Here is a 17,041-nt window from a genome sequence, read left to right as displayed (position 1 = left end):
AAAAAATCCATTGTAAATGTATTAAATTAATTATAGTTGAACAGCTTGATTAGTTCTGTGCTTGGTCTGTTTATCTCATCAGACTTATGATAGGCTTGATTTGGTAACTTTTAGTTGAACTGAAATGTTACAACTCAGCACAGGTCAAACAGTTCATTGAAGATTATTTTTGGAGAATAATGCTGTTAAATAGTTGGAAGGGGGCTCCGTAAAGCGATCATGAACTCTTAGTACAGCTTTTTGTGAAGTCTGCATGATGCACAGTGGTGAGTCCTATCTGAGCATAAACTTTATGAAAAAAATGCCATACTTACATTGGCCTTGAAATGCAGCTTTTGATGCAGTAGGCTTGATTGAAAATGGCAAACACTTGATGGAATTTCCTGGATTTTAAAAGATGGCTCTCTGCAACCTGCAGCTTCTTGCTTGGTATTGAAATATAAAAATTATTTGGCTTTACACACTACCATTGTTTTATTAATTGGCTATGCAAGGACAGTAAATTTTAGTTTGTGTCACCTACTGTCATGTTGCAGAAATAAAATGATTATCCAAAGCGTGGCTTGCTTTGGCCCACTGAATCCTGTCCAATTTTTTTTCATACACCATTTATTTATAGCAAAACCACAGAAAAAAATTTGGCAAGCAGCCAGTGTAGTATATTGCAGCAATTGTTTGGTCAGCTGTATTGACCCTAATTCATTTTTTTTCACTGTTTATACTCTTATTTTCTCAAAGTCCTTTTTCATCTTCTGTATCCCGTTCACAAGAGGTTACAGAAATGCTGTTATATTTGTGCATTAATTAACCATCGTGCAAATCTCTAATGAGCATTTTATTCAAGTAAAACAGTTAAAATTGCTTTGGGAATGATGATGTGGAGAAGCTAGCAGTGCTCGAGACTGGGGAAACTGATATTTTTTTTAATTCTCCATTTACAGAAGGTAATCTTTCAAACTCAGTAATTGGTTTTGAACATCACTGGCAAGGCCTGAATTTATTGTTTATCCCCAGTTGCCTTGAAGGTTTTATACAACCACCTTTCTACAATCTGTGTTGATATATGTTGTGTAGGTGCATCTACATTACTATTAGATTGGGCGGGGTGGGGGGGGGGGGGGGGAGAGTTTTAGAATTTTGTTGCGATTGCGATGAAGGCTTTTTCTTGGCATTTTGAGAATACCTCAGGGCAGTTAAGAGTCGACTGTATTAGTGGGGGAGTCTGGAGTCTCTTACAGTCCAGAATGGGTAAAGACGTTGGATTTCTTTGCTGAATATTATTCCTTAGCAGTGTAGCCTCATGATCAGGAATGATTTTGTGAGATGTTAGCATACTCTGAAATCTTAGCTGACATCTGAATACTTGTGTTTGGATTTCTAAATTGCAATCTTGGCCCAAAGCAGTTTTGGTAGTTTTCTACCTACTTGTTCATCATGTATCTCTTTCCTTCTCCCTTGTTTTTGAAAAAAAATGTCCAGTGTCTCAAAATGGTTAAATAATTTGATGAGATTGTTTACATTTGACTTCCAAAGGTAGTTAGGTGCTTGTTTTTCACTATGGCAGACATGATGTGGCTGAGGACTCTTGACTGTACTGTAGACCTCTAACTGTAACATATGATATCTACTATCAAATCAATTCTCATTCAGAATTTATGCGTTGAATACTACATTTTGTGCCACAGGTGGTATTTTACAATTGCTAGACCATTATTGGAAATATAACAGATCAGCCTTAAAAATGTCATTGTTATAGTTTAAAGCATCAGTGTGTAAATCATGAGGAATATCTTGGTTTTGTGTAGTTTGGGTAATTTTCTCAGCATCAAATATAAGCATCATGCTTCCTTGCTCATTTCAAATCCTTGCACTTTGAAAAATAGATGCTACAGATGTGGCACACCTGTTAACAGTTTGCAGCATATAATTTCTAATGGTTTATGATCTGTTTCAACGGTAAATTTCTTGCCAGATAAGTGTGTGTGAAACCATGTAATGCCGACAACAAGAGTTAACATCTTGCACTCTCTATTGGAGTAGCTGGCTTGCGCAGATGACAGGATTTTCAAGCCAAAAGCTGGCTGGCTCTGGCACGATGTCGCAGAGGCTTCAATGTAGGCAGTGGGGGAGCCCAGAGCCAGGACCCCAGCAATCGATAACTGGTGGCAGCATCTGGAGGAGCATTGGAGGGGGAGCAGGAGGTACGAGACCAGTCCTATGTCTCCAGCTTGAACATGGCAGTTGTGGGAATTATGCCAATGGTGAAGGCAGGCCCTTAACCCGAGACCCCAGCTGATGTCAAACAGCGAACAGAGGGGTAGTGGAGGGTAAGAAAAAGAAGAGAGAAAAATTAACTCAATTGCAGTAAAATTTTGCATTATATTTGCTGTTTCAAGATGACCACGGATCATGGTGACGCTTTGCATTTTGCACACAATAAAACACTTTTTACTGTAGTTTTACATACATGTGACAAGAAATCTAAATCTAACTAGGTTTGTCCTGTAAAAGGCACATGCCTCGGCCTTTTTACAATGCATCCACTTCAAGCGTCATGACTTTTCTGGGTTTGTAGTATTGTAGTAGACAAGATTTTGCTGTCGGAATTTATTTGAGAGATTTGAAAACATAATGGTAGACATTGCCGTACGTAGGATTGTCTTGCTTGTGCAAACCTCTGGAGGTATTTTGTGAAGTTGGGAATATGTCGAGAAAAAAATATGAGACAACATTGCAGATCCACTTCATCCTATGGGGTGAGCATTTGTTTAACATCCACAATCTTACCTGGATTGTGATGGACTCCAAGAGACGCACAAGTTTATCTGGCTGTCTTTAACCTAGCACCTCCTGTTAATGTTAATCCTTGTTGACATGCTGCTGTCATTAGTAAATGTGGACATGTTCTGCCTGTGTCTTACCCATAGCAATATTGTCAGCTATGTAAATACAATCAGCTACATACTGAATCCTATCTGTGTTGTTTAAACATGTTTTGGCTAATTGTTGCTCAGTTGGTAATCAAAAACAGTCTCATCTAAATGGCAACCTACATGTTGTGATCCCTCCGGATTCTTCAGTTAAGTGAACAGTATCCATACTTTGTGCCTGGCTTGGAAAATGATCTTGTTCTGGAAAATGTAGAATTCAGTTCTTCCTACACCAGTATCTTATTTGGACACCGATCAGTCGAAAGGTTGACTACATTCTATGTAGGCATTTCCTTGTGGAGTCATGTTTATTCAGAATGCTACATCTGTGACCTTCTGAATTATACTAATTCAATTTATCTGGTTCAATTCTACTTCATGCTTGTCCCAAATGTGCATTTGAGGTGTTTGAGATTGTTGACTGCTTCAATTGTTGTTGAAGATTAGCTCGTATATTGGCAGTACAGCACGATTCTGCCAATGCACAAAATTGGGAATCCATGAGAGACTGTCTGTCAGAGACTGTTGCAAGGAATGCCACTTGCTGATATACATGCTTTTCACAATGCATAAATGTAATGTAAAGTGGCTCCCATGTCACTTTTAGCTTTGTGTATTTCTGTGTCGTTCTGCCTTTTCAAGACCTAATTTAATATTATAAAAGCTTCTGATTACCTTGTACCATTGACATGTTGCATGAGATTAACAAATAGAGAAAGCTTGTCATCTTCCGAAATTTGATTCTACCTTACTTGACTCTGAATCTCAGTGTTTGCGTGTTACCTAGTGCTTGCTGCTAGTGTTGTATCATTTTGTTGGTCTTTTGTTGTGGTACGGCCTTTGAAAACAGATTTTCTGCACATGTATGTCCAGTGTCACTTGATGCCCCATGCTTTGCTGATATTATGGCAAAAAGGCCCATTTTGTCAAAACTTTTTGTTTTTCATTCGTCAGGGCAGTTAGCAAGAATAACCCCTGCAGTTCAGTTGGAAAATCAGCATTTATTTGCATGAGAGGAGAGTATTGATTGGTTGGCAAGTGGACTTTGATAGAAGTGTTGTCATTGGAGAATGAATCCATTCATGATTGAGAGTGAACTGCCATGCTTTATTTAGATTTTAAGCCAGTTAGTTTATCAGGGATTTTTTTCTGAGAACTGAAACCATGAATGGCTATCACCTATCTTGTTGAGTTGAAACTGGCGCAGTGCATGTATGTGCTCTTTCTGTGTGCTCAGAACAGGGCTTTTTACATAAATGTATATGACTTCTACAACACACACATGTGCCACAATGCAAGTCAATGAACAATCCTTAAATTAACTGTCAGCATAATTCCTTGCATATGCAAAAATATTCAGGAAATAGTGTATAACCACAGAATCACATCTACTGTTGGCCACAGTTTTGTGAGTTTAGCAAGTGTGGGCTGAGGATAATGGTTTGTAAACATGAAGGGACTTGCTTTTGATATGATGTGCCAATCTTTGGGACATATGGCCTACGCACCTGGCATTAGATTGACACTGAATTCATAAGCTGGTCTGTGGGCTCAAGTAAGCCTTTTTAATGATTTTAGTGGTTTTACGCTGGATTGTTTTCTAGGAGTGGTTTGGAGCTGTGATTTCAGAACTGCCTAACTGCCTTTTTCGAAATTAGTTAATCAGCCTCTCATGTTTTTTGAAAAAGGGTGAGAGAGGTAGAATACCGTGCTTTGGTACAGGTCTGTAGCATTTACTTTTGGCTATATTTGTAACTTTAGTATTCTTAAATGTGGTAATTTGTATCTTGAAAGAAGTTTCATTTGAAACAGCAATAAATTAATGTGTCATCTTGGTGGTCAGTGCATAGCTGTGGGTCTCAGACTGTCTGTACTCTGAAGAACTGATGCTGCTGAAGGTTGGGAAACTGTTATTTTGTCTGAATTCTCAGTTGTGTAATTCTGTTGTGTGGCTGGTCTTCAATTAGGTTTCCAAATATCTGCTATTGGAGTCTTGTGTAGATGGCCACCACTAATACCATGATATAACTTTTGCCTTGAAATGGATGTTTTACCTGATGTAGCAAAGCCTATGTTATCCCACGTAGCATAAGAAACTGGATATAGATATCATGGTATTGAAAAATCCAACAGACATTTTTAACAACTATGTTTTCTGTTCAAGCATTCCTTTCACTGTTACTTAAATATCTGGACTAGCATTAAAATGTCTAAATTATGCTTAGCAGCGTGCTTCTGTTTCTGTGTTAGGCATCAAATTATTCTGAGATGGGCATTTATACCCTCAGGTAAATCGCTACTGTGATGACATCATGAGCATTTTCTTACAAGATATAATGATATATAACTATGACACCTATTACATTTCCCTTTCTTATGGATAGTACTACAGGAGTACTTTTTAAATAGATTGCAGTGGATATATTTTATCCTTGTAGAAGTGTTTCATTCTTTCGTCTGTAAACTGTAGTTTCTGTTTTTTTTTCATAAACTGTATACCTTTTACACAATGTTAAGCAGACTTAATTGCAGCAGGTTTAATATCTGACACAGTAATGTAGTTTAAAAAAGAATCAATGATTTATTTCTTTGTCCACATGCCCTGTCAGCTACTGACTCACCATATTGTGTTGGTGCAAAGTTGTTTCAGTTTTATGCGAGTGTTAAACTTGTTTCATTTCTTTCAATGCTGAAGTTGACTCTGAAGCAAAGCAGACTTGTTCCTGGCCACTTCAGCTCAAAATTGATTTGTACAATAAGTTAGCTGGAGGTATGAGATGACAACAGTACAGCAAAGGTAAAAGAGGATCTTGGTGAAGAATGAGACTAACGGCGTTTCTTAACGAAGGACATTAAAAGATTGAGAAGTCAACAGAGAAAGGACTGCGAAGGAGGTGAAATAGAGTGGGTGAATTCAATATTAAAGTCAGGTACAAAACTAAAACTGAGAGGTTGAATTGAGAGAGAGAAAAAAGACACAGGAAGAGTAATTTTAATTTTGGCACTTGAAAAATTCGACAGCAATTCACTACCTCGAGTGAGATTAGTATCTGTATTTGTATGTTGGGAAATCTTGTTAAACTTCACTGTTAGATGAATAGTGAAATAATGAAAGCTACAAACCCAGTAATTCAAAATTTAAACTCTCAAGTTCACTGACTGAAACCATTTTTGAACTGTTTTTCTTATCAAGCTTTGGCTTTTCCTTTTTTCCTTCTCCCTGGAGATTACATTGAGGCTAAAAATGGAAGGGAAGGAAATGAGGAAGAAGTGTTTAGCTGTGATAATCTGGCCATTACAATTTGGGATAGGCTTGATGGACCAGCTAGCCATTTCCCTTCTCCTCAAATTTTCTTTGCTGGCAGTTTGCATTTCTTAGCCAAACAAGACCTTATTGGTCTAACACTGTGGTTAAGTGTTTTCAGAATCTTACACAGTACAGTAACCAGCTAATGTTTTATGGAAAATTACTCTGATTACTAATAAATATTTGTTTTCTGTTGGTTAGTTGGGTATTTTTGTGTTTGCATTGCAATATATACACTTAATTGGTTCTGCATTTTGGGTATGAGTGCATTGAAAACAAATTGTAGCAGTGTAAGTCTCTCCTGCTGGGAGGGGTGTCTATTCGGTTTAATGAACATATGAAAACTTATAAATTAGCTCAGTCTGAGACATGACTGGAAAATTCCACTTGCCAGTTCTTTAGGGGTGAATGACTTTCCAGCTAAAAAATAAAGGAACCCTCTAGCTTGTGAGGAAATTTGGTGTGTGTTTATTTTATTCATCCTTTGTGGTTGTGTTGTTTCTTTTCGTATCTGATTTTTGTGTAACTTACTCCAGCTGCCCCCTAAGAATGGGCTTTGACTGCAGCAAATATTTGTTTTAATTCACTCATTTTTATATAATATTGTTTAAAGCTCACAATCATAATTACTTTTACCATTTGGAAGTTACTTCAGTTGAGTTTTCAAGAAGTCCCACTGGTCTCAGGGTACCGATTACAGTGACTGAACAGTTAAGTATTGGTGAGTGAAAGTCATGCATGCCATTAGATGTTATAGATGCATTCAAGCTTAAACCAATTGAATTCTTCCATCGCTGGTTCCCTGGAATGCTAGTCCTCCAAAATGTCAAAATTTGGATGTAACCCAGGAGCTAGAGAAGAATGTAAGCTTTTATGTATTGAAAAATATTTAGCCTTGCTAGTGGGAAGGAATAAGTAAAAGACTTGTGTGTTTATGAACTTAATTTAACTCTTTAAGGAGAGATAAAGCTTTGGGTTTAACATAAGTAAAGTTAATATACAAAAGTGTGTGCATGAATATAATCCTCTAATCTCATGTGAATTTAAAAGTTCTCCATGATTGTTACTGTTCCTGCTGTAATGATAACTCGCACAAGCTAACCAAACATAAGTATATATTTATGTATGAACAATTCCAGAATTGATTTTAAAGAGGCACTTTGGCTGGGCGAGCTCATAGAATAAACAAAATATCGCACCAGGTACAGTGAATTCCGGACATTCTTTAACTTGCTTGAAAGGCCGTCTTAACTTGCTGTAGCCTGGAGTACTTGGAAGCTACGGAACTCTAGCACTTGAGAAAGCTTTGCTGTGAATCTTGTTGCTCAGATTCTCAACTTTAAAATTTGATAACACAGAATATGGATAAACTTTGCAGGTCAGTGATTCTGGCATAGCTGTTGCTGTGATTGCAAGTTCAAGAATTTTAGATTGATGCTATGGAGCAGTAACTATATAATGTCACAATGTGGTTTTCTTTAGTTGTTAAAGTCAAGTCTAGCTCTACAGGTCTTATTTAAGTGTTGCAGTTGTGTTGAAATAATCTGTTCTTAATTATAGTGTTAAGAACTAATTACGGTGTATGATGTGTTGGTCTTCGGTTTCCATGTCATTTGTCTTTACTGAAGGTTCACTTTTTAAAAATCAGGTACAGGTTGAATAGCTTTCTGCACTTCTTTAATTCATTGAATTACAAGAATGAACAACTTTGGCGATTATTCACCAGACTGATTCCTGGGACATCAGCACTAACTTAAGAAGAGAGATTGGATCAATTAGGACTATATTCACAAGGGTTTCGAAGAGTGAGGGGAGATCTCACAAAAACTTATAAATATAAACTTATATTTTCTTCCCAGCAAAAGTGGATAAAGTTGTCAGAGATTCTTTTTCAGAGTGGGGTGCAATTGAAGAGACAGCTGGCAGCTCCTACCACTCTTGACTTGAGCATCGGACACTCCCTGCTTGTTGCAACATGATAATTGAACAGTTTATTTAGATAAGAGTAGATACATTAAAACTTCGCTAACCAGCTTGCAACAATTGAAGTGTTGCAACTTACTAGGTCAAGGACCAAGAGTTGGAAAGTGATGTTCGGCTGCATAACTTTTTTTTTGAGTCATAGAAACGTAGGCTGAATAGAGACATAGTAAATAGGAGCAGGAATATCGGCCATTTTGCTCTTCGAGCCTGTTCTACTATTTAATATGGTCAAGGCTGATCATCAAACTCAGTACCCTTTTTTCCTACTTTCGTCCGATACCCTTTGATCCCTTTAGCCCTAGGAACTATACCAGCTCCTCGAAAGCATTCAATATTTTGGCCTCAACCACTTTGTGCAAAGTATTCCACATTCTCTCAACTCTCTGGTTGAAGATATTTCTCCTCATCTCAGATCTAAGTGGCCTACCTTGGCCTGTGACTTCTGGCCTGCCAGGTCATCAGGAACATCCTTTTTGCATCTACCCTATCTAATCCTGTTGGAATTTCTAAGTTTTTTTGTGAGATCTCCCCTCACTCTTCTAAACCCTTGTGAGTATAGTCCTAATTGATCCAATCTCTCCTCTTAAGTTAGTGCTGTTGTCCCAGGAATCAGTCTGGTGAATAATCTCCAAAGTTGTTCATTCTTGTAATTCAATGAATTAAAGAAGTGCAGAAAGCTATTCAACCTGTACCTGATTTTAAAAAAATGTTGCAGTTTAGAAATCTTGCTAAATATTATTGTACCTGATGGGCGACACCAATAACACAAGGTCACCAATTCTATCTGCTCTTATTATTTATCACAAAAGGATATGCCGATGATAAACAACCATTTCATCCACCTAGGCCTGTCCATTCAGAATAATTATAAACTTGCATTGAAGTATAGTTAGTAAGTTTGTAGATGACACCAAAATTGGAGGTGTAGTGGACAGCAAAGAAGGTTACCTCAGATTACAATGGGATCTTGATCTGATGGGCCAATGGGCTGAGAAGTGGCAGATGCAGTTTAATTCAGATAAATGTGAGGTGCTGCATTTTTGGAAAGCAAATTTAGCAGGACTTATACACTTAATGGTAAGGTTCTAGCGAGTGCTGCTGAACAAAGAGTAGAGTGCAGGTTCATAGGTCCTTGAAAGTGGAGTTGCAGGTAGATGGAATAGTGAAGGTGTTCAGTATACTTTCCTTTATTGGTCAGAGTATTGAGTGAAGGAGTTGGACATTGGTTGGGCCACTTTTGGAATATTGTGTGCAATTCTGGTCTCTTTCCTATCGGAAAGATGTTGTGAAACTTGAAATGATTCAGAAAACAGTTACAAGGATGTTGCCAGGGTTGGAGGATTTGAGCTATAGGGAGAGGTTGAATAGGCTAGGGTTGTTTTCCCTGGAGTGTCGGAGGCTGAGGGGTGATCTTATAGAGGTTTATAAAATCATGAGTGGCATGGATAGGATAAATAGCAAAGGTCTTTTCCCTGGGGTGGGGAGTTCAGAACTAGAGGGCATGGGTTTAGGGTGAGAGGGGAAAGATATAAAAGAGACCTAAGAGGCAACTGTTTCACTCAGAGGGTGGTACGGATATGGAATGAGCTGCCAGAGGAAGTGGTGGAGACTAGTACAATTGCAACATTTAAAAGGCATCTGAATGAGTATATGATGAGGAAGGGTTTGGAGGGATATGGGCCGGGTGCTGGCAGGTGTGACTAGATTGGGTTGGCATGGACAAGTTGGAGTGAAGGGTCTGTTTCCGTGCTGTACATCTGTGACTCTATGACTGTATTCCCATTGTGCCATGCATTTTTATACTTTTGCATCCATATCTTGAAAACAATGGAGAAGTATGATCATTCTTTCTGTGAAGTTATTTCTAATGTTTATCAAAAATTGACTTAGTAGTGGATTTTACCTATTCCTCCTTCGAATATTATGGCATAGGTTGAGTTTTTCCTTGACAAATTTGATGAGATAGGAAGCATCAATCAATTTTAACGTTAGAGACAAGTATCGATCTGCTGTGATCTGCTAATGGCTGTTTTTTGTTCTTATATCTATTCAATTAACGACAGTCATTGCTCTCTCATTTCCTAAATGGAATTGGAAACAGTCAACTTTACTACAGTTTCTGAATGCTCAAACTATCATGCACTACTAGTTTTAAATGGGTTTGTAGAGCTGCGTTTGATTAATGCAAGATGATGTGGTGATCAACTGGGGATGATTTGCTCTTAGAGAACTTAATGTTTTGCACAGTATCTGCAATTGCCATTGAATAAGTAATTCAGGCATTAGCTTTTCTATAAATACATTTAGTTTTGATTATTAATGAAAAATTATACTTTTTGTTAAAGCTTTACATCTTCAACTTTTCTCATTGGAGCAGTTCACAATACCAATTTAAGGGGAAAACCAGCAAATATACAGTATGAGAGTGCTGATTAGTTGACACTTTGCTTATGGTAAACATGATGTCATGAAGAATGCAGTCATTAAAGATGTTTGCCAATTAACTGCCAGGCTTTGTTTAAATTTTAAGTAGGCAGATTGGCTCTGATTGATCAAAGCATGGATCTGAGAAGGGAACAGCTACCTCCTATTTTATTGAGTTAAAACGGGCAATGTTTTTCTTCTTGTGATTCTAGGCCTTCTCTACCAATTTATTTATTTTTATCCATCCAGAGAAAGTGTTCAATTAGCATTGGGTTTAAATTTATAAATCATAAGACATGGCACAAGATTAATAGCCTGTACTTCAGGATAGAAGGATGGTAACTCATGGCTTTCCCATTCTGCATTCATGAGTTAGTTAGGCTGTGCTGCTCTTCGCGGAGGGAATGAGTTGCTTTATTGATCTTGTACATCCACCTATTTTGAGGGATGAATGTAGGAATGCGGAGGAGGGATATCTTTATTTCTTTCTAAACTTGCCGTGCAAGTTCAGAAAAGTCTCAGTTAATTTAACTGATGTTAATGGTAATTATATGCTTCAATTTAGTGTCCTATATTTTGAAAGGTTGGCTTTGATGATGTTGATTGTTGCTTTAGATGATTGTATAAATTGTGAGATATTTAATATCATTAATTGTAAGTTTGGGTTTCTGTATGTTTGAAATTGATAATTAACTTGTAAGTATTTATGTAGCCATGGTGATTTCTTTTAAAACAATTTTAAGGCCTGCTTTAGAGTGAATGGGTTTTCTGTACCACTAATGGATTTTTTTTTTGTTTACCTTACAAGCCAGCGAGGTAAATAATGGAGCCTCAAGTTCTGCTAGAGTCTCCTGGAACATGTTTTGAAGCATAAGGAAAGCGCCAGTAGCTTGGGGAAGGAGACGTTTGGTTTCTATTTTACTTTTGAGACTTAGGCAGTGAAGTCCTTGGAATGGGATGCTGTATAGACTGTGTTCCAAGAAAGGAAGATTATCTAATGAGCTAGGTAACCTTGAGTGAAGAGTTAGCCCCAGACTAGAAATGTTGGGATAAAATCCTGAAGAGATCTATACATTAAAGTCACAAGTGATTTAAATCTACTGAGGTGTTAGATCCAGGGACTCTAATATGAGTATTGCATGATTGCTGGGTTTTTTTGGGGTCTAATTTGGGTGCTATACAAAAGCTGTTTTGTTTTTTTGCAATTTATGAAGGAGTGTTTTAGGATTAATGGGGTTATACTTGTCCTCTCACCGTGTTTAAAAATCTTTGAATTTGGAATACAACTAGATGATATGACTTTTACCTTCATTTTGTTTGATAATAAACTTTTGTTTTAGATTAAAGCAAAATCTTCAGTATCGCACTCTGATGTTTCAGTGAGAGACCACTTTGTTAAAACCAAAACAAATTAAGTTTCTATTAAGTCGGGTTTCAGTCTGGGGTCTGACTTGTTCAGTAATAGCATCAGTTAGGATCATAACAAATGGAGGTTCTTGGTGGGATTTTTGAATTCACTAGATTTGAATGGGCTCTGCATCTTTCTTGTTAAAATATGGTTGCAAGGTGGTTTTGGGGGATAATGCGTTTGTGAAATTTATTACATAAATTTTAACGATGGGTTTGGACGTTGTTAAGCATTGTCTGGAAGTGGAAGATATAATAGTGGATTGTTTAAAATCTTGATTCAAGTTTAATTGCGAGTGATTTAACAGAAATAAAAGCGGGTTTTCAAGTGATTATAAAACATTTAGATTTGAAAGAAAGGAAATCTGAAATGGTAACATCACAATTGGTATTAAGTAAAATAGAGTTGATGTGAAAATACTCGAATTAGAAAAAGAGGGAAAAGGAAATAAGAAATCTTGAAATGGAGATAGAGAAATGCCAAGGGAGATGAAAATAAAATTTGAATTACAGAGAGACAGAAATTTAAAATGTGGGTTGGCCAAAGAAGATCTTATAATAAAGAAGGAAGAGAGGTAGTTGTTTTAGAGAATGGTTAATAGCAACACTTAATACTTAAATTTAATGAGAATGGAGTTAAAAGCTATTTAACCTCATTTAAGAAGCTAGCTGGACAGATGGAGTAGCCAAAAGAGGGTTTGGCTTTCATGTTAGATTATTTCAACAAGTATACTGTGCATGCCAAACTGTCAGAAGAACAATCTGTGGTATATGTCAAAGAGGACGTACTCAATACTAATGTGCTTGTGCCAGAGACTTATCAATTGAAATTTCGAACTACAAGGAAGGAACCCCACAAGACAATTGTAGAATTTGCAATGGAGAAAAGAAACGCAGTGCGATCAGTGGTTCAGAGCACTCGAGCTTAGAGAAACATTTTGAGAATGTTCAGGGAATTATGATGGGAGAATTCAGAAATAGCATTCCTGCAAATTTAAAACTTAGTTAAATGAGCACCAAGTAATCAAGTTCAGAAAAGCCGCAGTTGATTTTCATGCTCCTCGGATGCTGCCTGACCTGCTGTGCTTTTCCAGCACCACTCTGATCTAGTCAAGACCTTGTCAGTACTCCTATAGACCATTAGAAGTGGATAAATGGTCTTATGGGAATCCACAAAGAAATTGAAGGAGTAAATCATTTGCGAAAATAAGTAGTTTTAGCTTTCAAGAACTGATGGCAGGGCATTGACGTAGCAAAGGCTGGAATGGAAAAGGTTTGTGAAGAAACTAACATGACTTCATTGTAATAAGATTGGACATGCCAAAACCACTTGTTGGAAATTAAGCGTGAGACCAGTCATAGTAATGGGCAAATGTAAAGAGTGTTCAGATATTTAGAGAGACTGGAGTAATTCAGTCACTAATGTTAGCTCATGATGCTTTTTTTTCCAGAAAGGTTGATGAAGGAGAAAATATTAATTGGAAGGATTCGTGGAGGTTATTAACCAGTATCATACAGAGTTGTATTAATCAGTGATTTGGTAAATGGAGAATCAGTCTCAAAACAAATTCTAATAGTGGGAATTGATTTCATTTTGGGAAGTAATCAGGCAGGTCGAAAATATAGCTTCACCAAGAGAGGCAGAACAACTAGTAGTGATAAAATAAACTGAAATTTTACAAAATGACCATCCTGGATTGTTTCATGGATGTGATGTGAACAGATCTCAGGCCCATAAAGTGGACAGTGAGAAAAGGAATCTATGAAACAGGGACACTATTTGAAAATTCTGTCACAACAGGCTGCTTTGAAAATGTAACTAAAGAAGATGCAAGCAAGGCAAGTGAGACTGGTGTGTTGAGCCCATCTTTAATAGAAATGCAGCAAACATTTGGAATCGCAAGTGTCAAACGAAACGGTAACAAGTAGGTTAGACCAGGGGAACCCAGTGGATGTGGTCTATCTGGACTTTCAAAAGGCCTTTGATAAGGTGCCACACGGGAGACTGCTGAGCAAGGTGAGGGCCCATGGTGTTCGAGGTGAGCTGCTGGGATGGATTGAGGATTGGCTATCTAACAGAAGGCAGAGAGTTGGGATAAAAGGTTCTTTTTCAGAATGGCAGCCGGTGACGAGCGGTGTCCCGCAGGGTTCGGTGCTGGGGCCACAGCTGTTCGCATAATGATTTGGATGAGGGAACCGGGGGCATTCTAGCGAAGTTTGCCGATGATACAAAGTTAGGTAGACAGGCAGGTAGTACTGAGGAAGTGGGGAGGCTACAGAAGGATCTAGACAGGTTGGGAGAGTGGTCCAGGAAATGGCTGATGGAATTTAACGTGAGCAAGTGCGAGGTCTTGCACTTTGGCAAAAAGAATATAGGAATGGACTACTTTCTAAATGGTGAGAAACTTAATAAAGCCAAAGCACAAAGGGATCTGGGAGTGCTAGTCGAGGATTCTCTAAAGGTAAACATGCAGGTTGAGTCTGTGATTAAGAAAGCGAATGCAATGTTGTCTCTTATCTCAAGAGGGTTGGAATATAAAAGCAGAGATGTACTACTAAGACTTTATAAAGCTCTGGTTAGGCCCCATTTGGAGTACTGTGTCCAGTTTTGGTCCCCACACCTCAGGAAGGACATACTGGCACTGGAACGTGTCCAGCGGAGATTCACACGGATGATCCCTGGAATGACAGGTCTAGCATATGAGGAACGGCTGAGGATACTGGGATTGTATTCGTTGGAGTTTAGAAGATTAAGGGGAGATCTAATAGAGACGTACAAAATAATACATGGCTTTGAAAAGGTGGATGCTAGAAAATTGTTTCTGTTAGGCGAGGAGACTAGGACCCGTGGACACAGCCTTAGAATTAGAGGGGGTCATTTCAGAACGGAAATGCGGAGACATTTCTTCAGCCAGAGAGTGGTGGGCCTGTGGAATTCATTGCCACGGAGTGCAGTGGAAGCCGGGACGCTAAATGTCTTCAAGGCCGAGATTGATAGGTTCTTGTTGTCTAGAGGAATTAAGGGCTACGGGGAGAACGCTGGCAAGTGGAGCTGAAATGCGCATCAGCCATGATTGAATGGCGGAGTGGACTCGATGGGCCGAATGGCCTTACTTCCACTCCTATGTCTTATGGTCTTATGGTGTAGTCATAAACTGAATCAAAAACAATATTATTTATTTGTTATTCCTTGAAAAGCAGTCTTGATAAAACAATGTAGACCACCTCAAGTACCAGTTCCTGAGGGATAAACAGTGACTCATTAGTGATAAGTTACATGTGGGTCACAAAAGAGGAAAATGGGCTAAGATATTAAAGGACTTTTATTGGCCTGAATTACATTAGGATGTCGTCAGATTTTGCCAGGTAGGCTATCATGTCAGGTTGTGAGAAAACTCTGAACCTCAATTATACCTGCACTTTTTGAAGAATTGGGAATAGGAACCAATATCTTTTAATTATCTTTTAATTATCTTGAGTGTTTTCAAAAGATTTCCTGAAGCAGTGCCTTTAGGAAAAACTATTACAAAAATGGTGCTTGAAAAATTAGTTCAATATTTACAAAATATGGGTTACCTAAAGAAAGGCAATCCGATCAAGGATCAAAGAAATTATGGCTAGTTTGGTAATTAAAGTATTTGCTTCTTTTGCTTATCACCAACAATCTCAAGCTGTATCTTGGAAAGTCCATCTTCTTGGAAAGATGACATCAAACTTTGAAGACTTATGATTAGAATTTATTGTCAAGATTGTCCTATTGATTGTGATAAGGGGATAACTTTTTCTTACGATTTGCCATTGGGGTGCTTCTAAAGAGTCCACTGTATTTAGTCCTTTTGAACTAGTATATGGACATAGGGTAGGAGGACTAATTTTTAAAAGAAGTTGATGGACCATAGTTCAGAACTAATGCTTCCAATCTATGCCTCAGATTTCAGAGAAAAATTGCATTTGGCTAAAAGTAATCTCAAAGAAGCTCAACAAACAAAACTTAGCAAATAAGAAAAGGCTAATATTTGAAATTTTGCTATAGGAGTCAAGGTCTTGGTGTTGTTGCCTTTCTTTGGAGAACTATTAAGAGCAAAGTTCAGTGGACCTTTACAAGTTAATAAATTCAGTGACGTGGGTTATGTCATAAATATTCTGACAGAAGAAAGATTCAGTGAGCAGGGCATGTTAACATCTTGGAAAGATATGATAGGGATGATAATCGGAAGAAAAATGTACTGATGGTACTGAAAAACGTTCAGAATGAAATAGAAAGATGAAGAGGGATGGGCGAATGAATCTGAAATGGAAAATTGAAAAGTGAGCATTTTCACAATTAGACTGGAAAACATGGAGGTACTTGAGCGATTATATTTTCATATCTTAGAGAAAACTATCAAGGTGACTTATAGATGCTAATAGAGTTATAAATCTATTTGAGGGAATAGGCTGAGAAAAACAGATTTTGACTATTCATGGTGTTAATATAGAAGATGCATGATTTACAAAACAACAACTTAAATGAGGGAGGTTTATATTGGACAATGGCATGACTGAATTAAAAAGTATGGCACTCTGGAGTCCCCACTTTCTCCGAATATCATTACTGAACTGAGTCACAAGTAGCTGGAGCTAACCGACTATGAAGGTGCCAAAATCAGATGGGCCACAAAGATTCTGCATTGCTTATCATAAAGTCAATAGTAACAAAATCAGATTCATATCATATACCATGACAGGAGCATTGTATTGAATGAATTGGATGTATGTGGTTTGTCACAGTGATCAACTTGCTTAAAGGGCTGTGTCAAGTTCCTTCAACCAAGAGAGCTAAAGACATCTCTGAAACAAAACTAGAAACAGAAAGAAAAATCTCTGCTTTTGCAAGCCTCACAGCACCAGGGTCCCAGGTTCAATTCCAGCCTCGGGCGACTGTCTGTGTGGAGTTTGCACATTCTCCCTGTGTCTGCGTGGGTTTCCTCTGGGTGCTCCGGTTTCCTCC

At 37.9% G+C, this 17,041-nt stretch overlaps 1 protein-coding gene across 2 annotated transcripts in view; it reads left to right on the top strand.

Moving 5' to 3' along the window:
• The window catches only part of frs2a (fibroblast growth factor receptor substrate 2a), a 121,281-nt gene that overhangs the window by 13,263 nt on the left and 90,977 nt on the right, over positions 1 to 17,041 (top strand). The window contains exon 1 of one of the 2 annotated variants that reach the window (XM_072551707.1): positions 7,511 to 7,615. The exons of the other annotated variant lie outside the window; for it this stretch is intronic. The gene's annotated coding sequence lies outside the window, so the exon portion shown is untranslated. Of the gene's footprint in view, positions 1 to 7,510; positions 7,616 to 17,041 lie in introns of those variants that run through there. 2 annotated transcript variants of the gene reach the window in all.

The sequence above is a fragment of the Chiloscyllium punctatum genome, chromosome 32 (assembly GCF_047496795.1).
Source record: "Chiloscyllium punctatum isolate Juve2018m chromosome 32, sChiPun1.3, whole genome shotgun sequence".
Classification (NCBI taxonomy): domain Eukaryota; kingdom Metazoa; phylum Chordata; class Chondrichthyes; order Orectolobiformes; family Hemiscylliidae; genus Chiloscyllium; species Chiloscyllium punctatum.
This window is presented reverse-complemented; position numbering and strand designations above follow the sequence as displayed.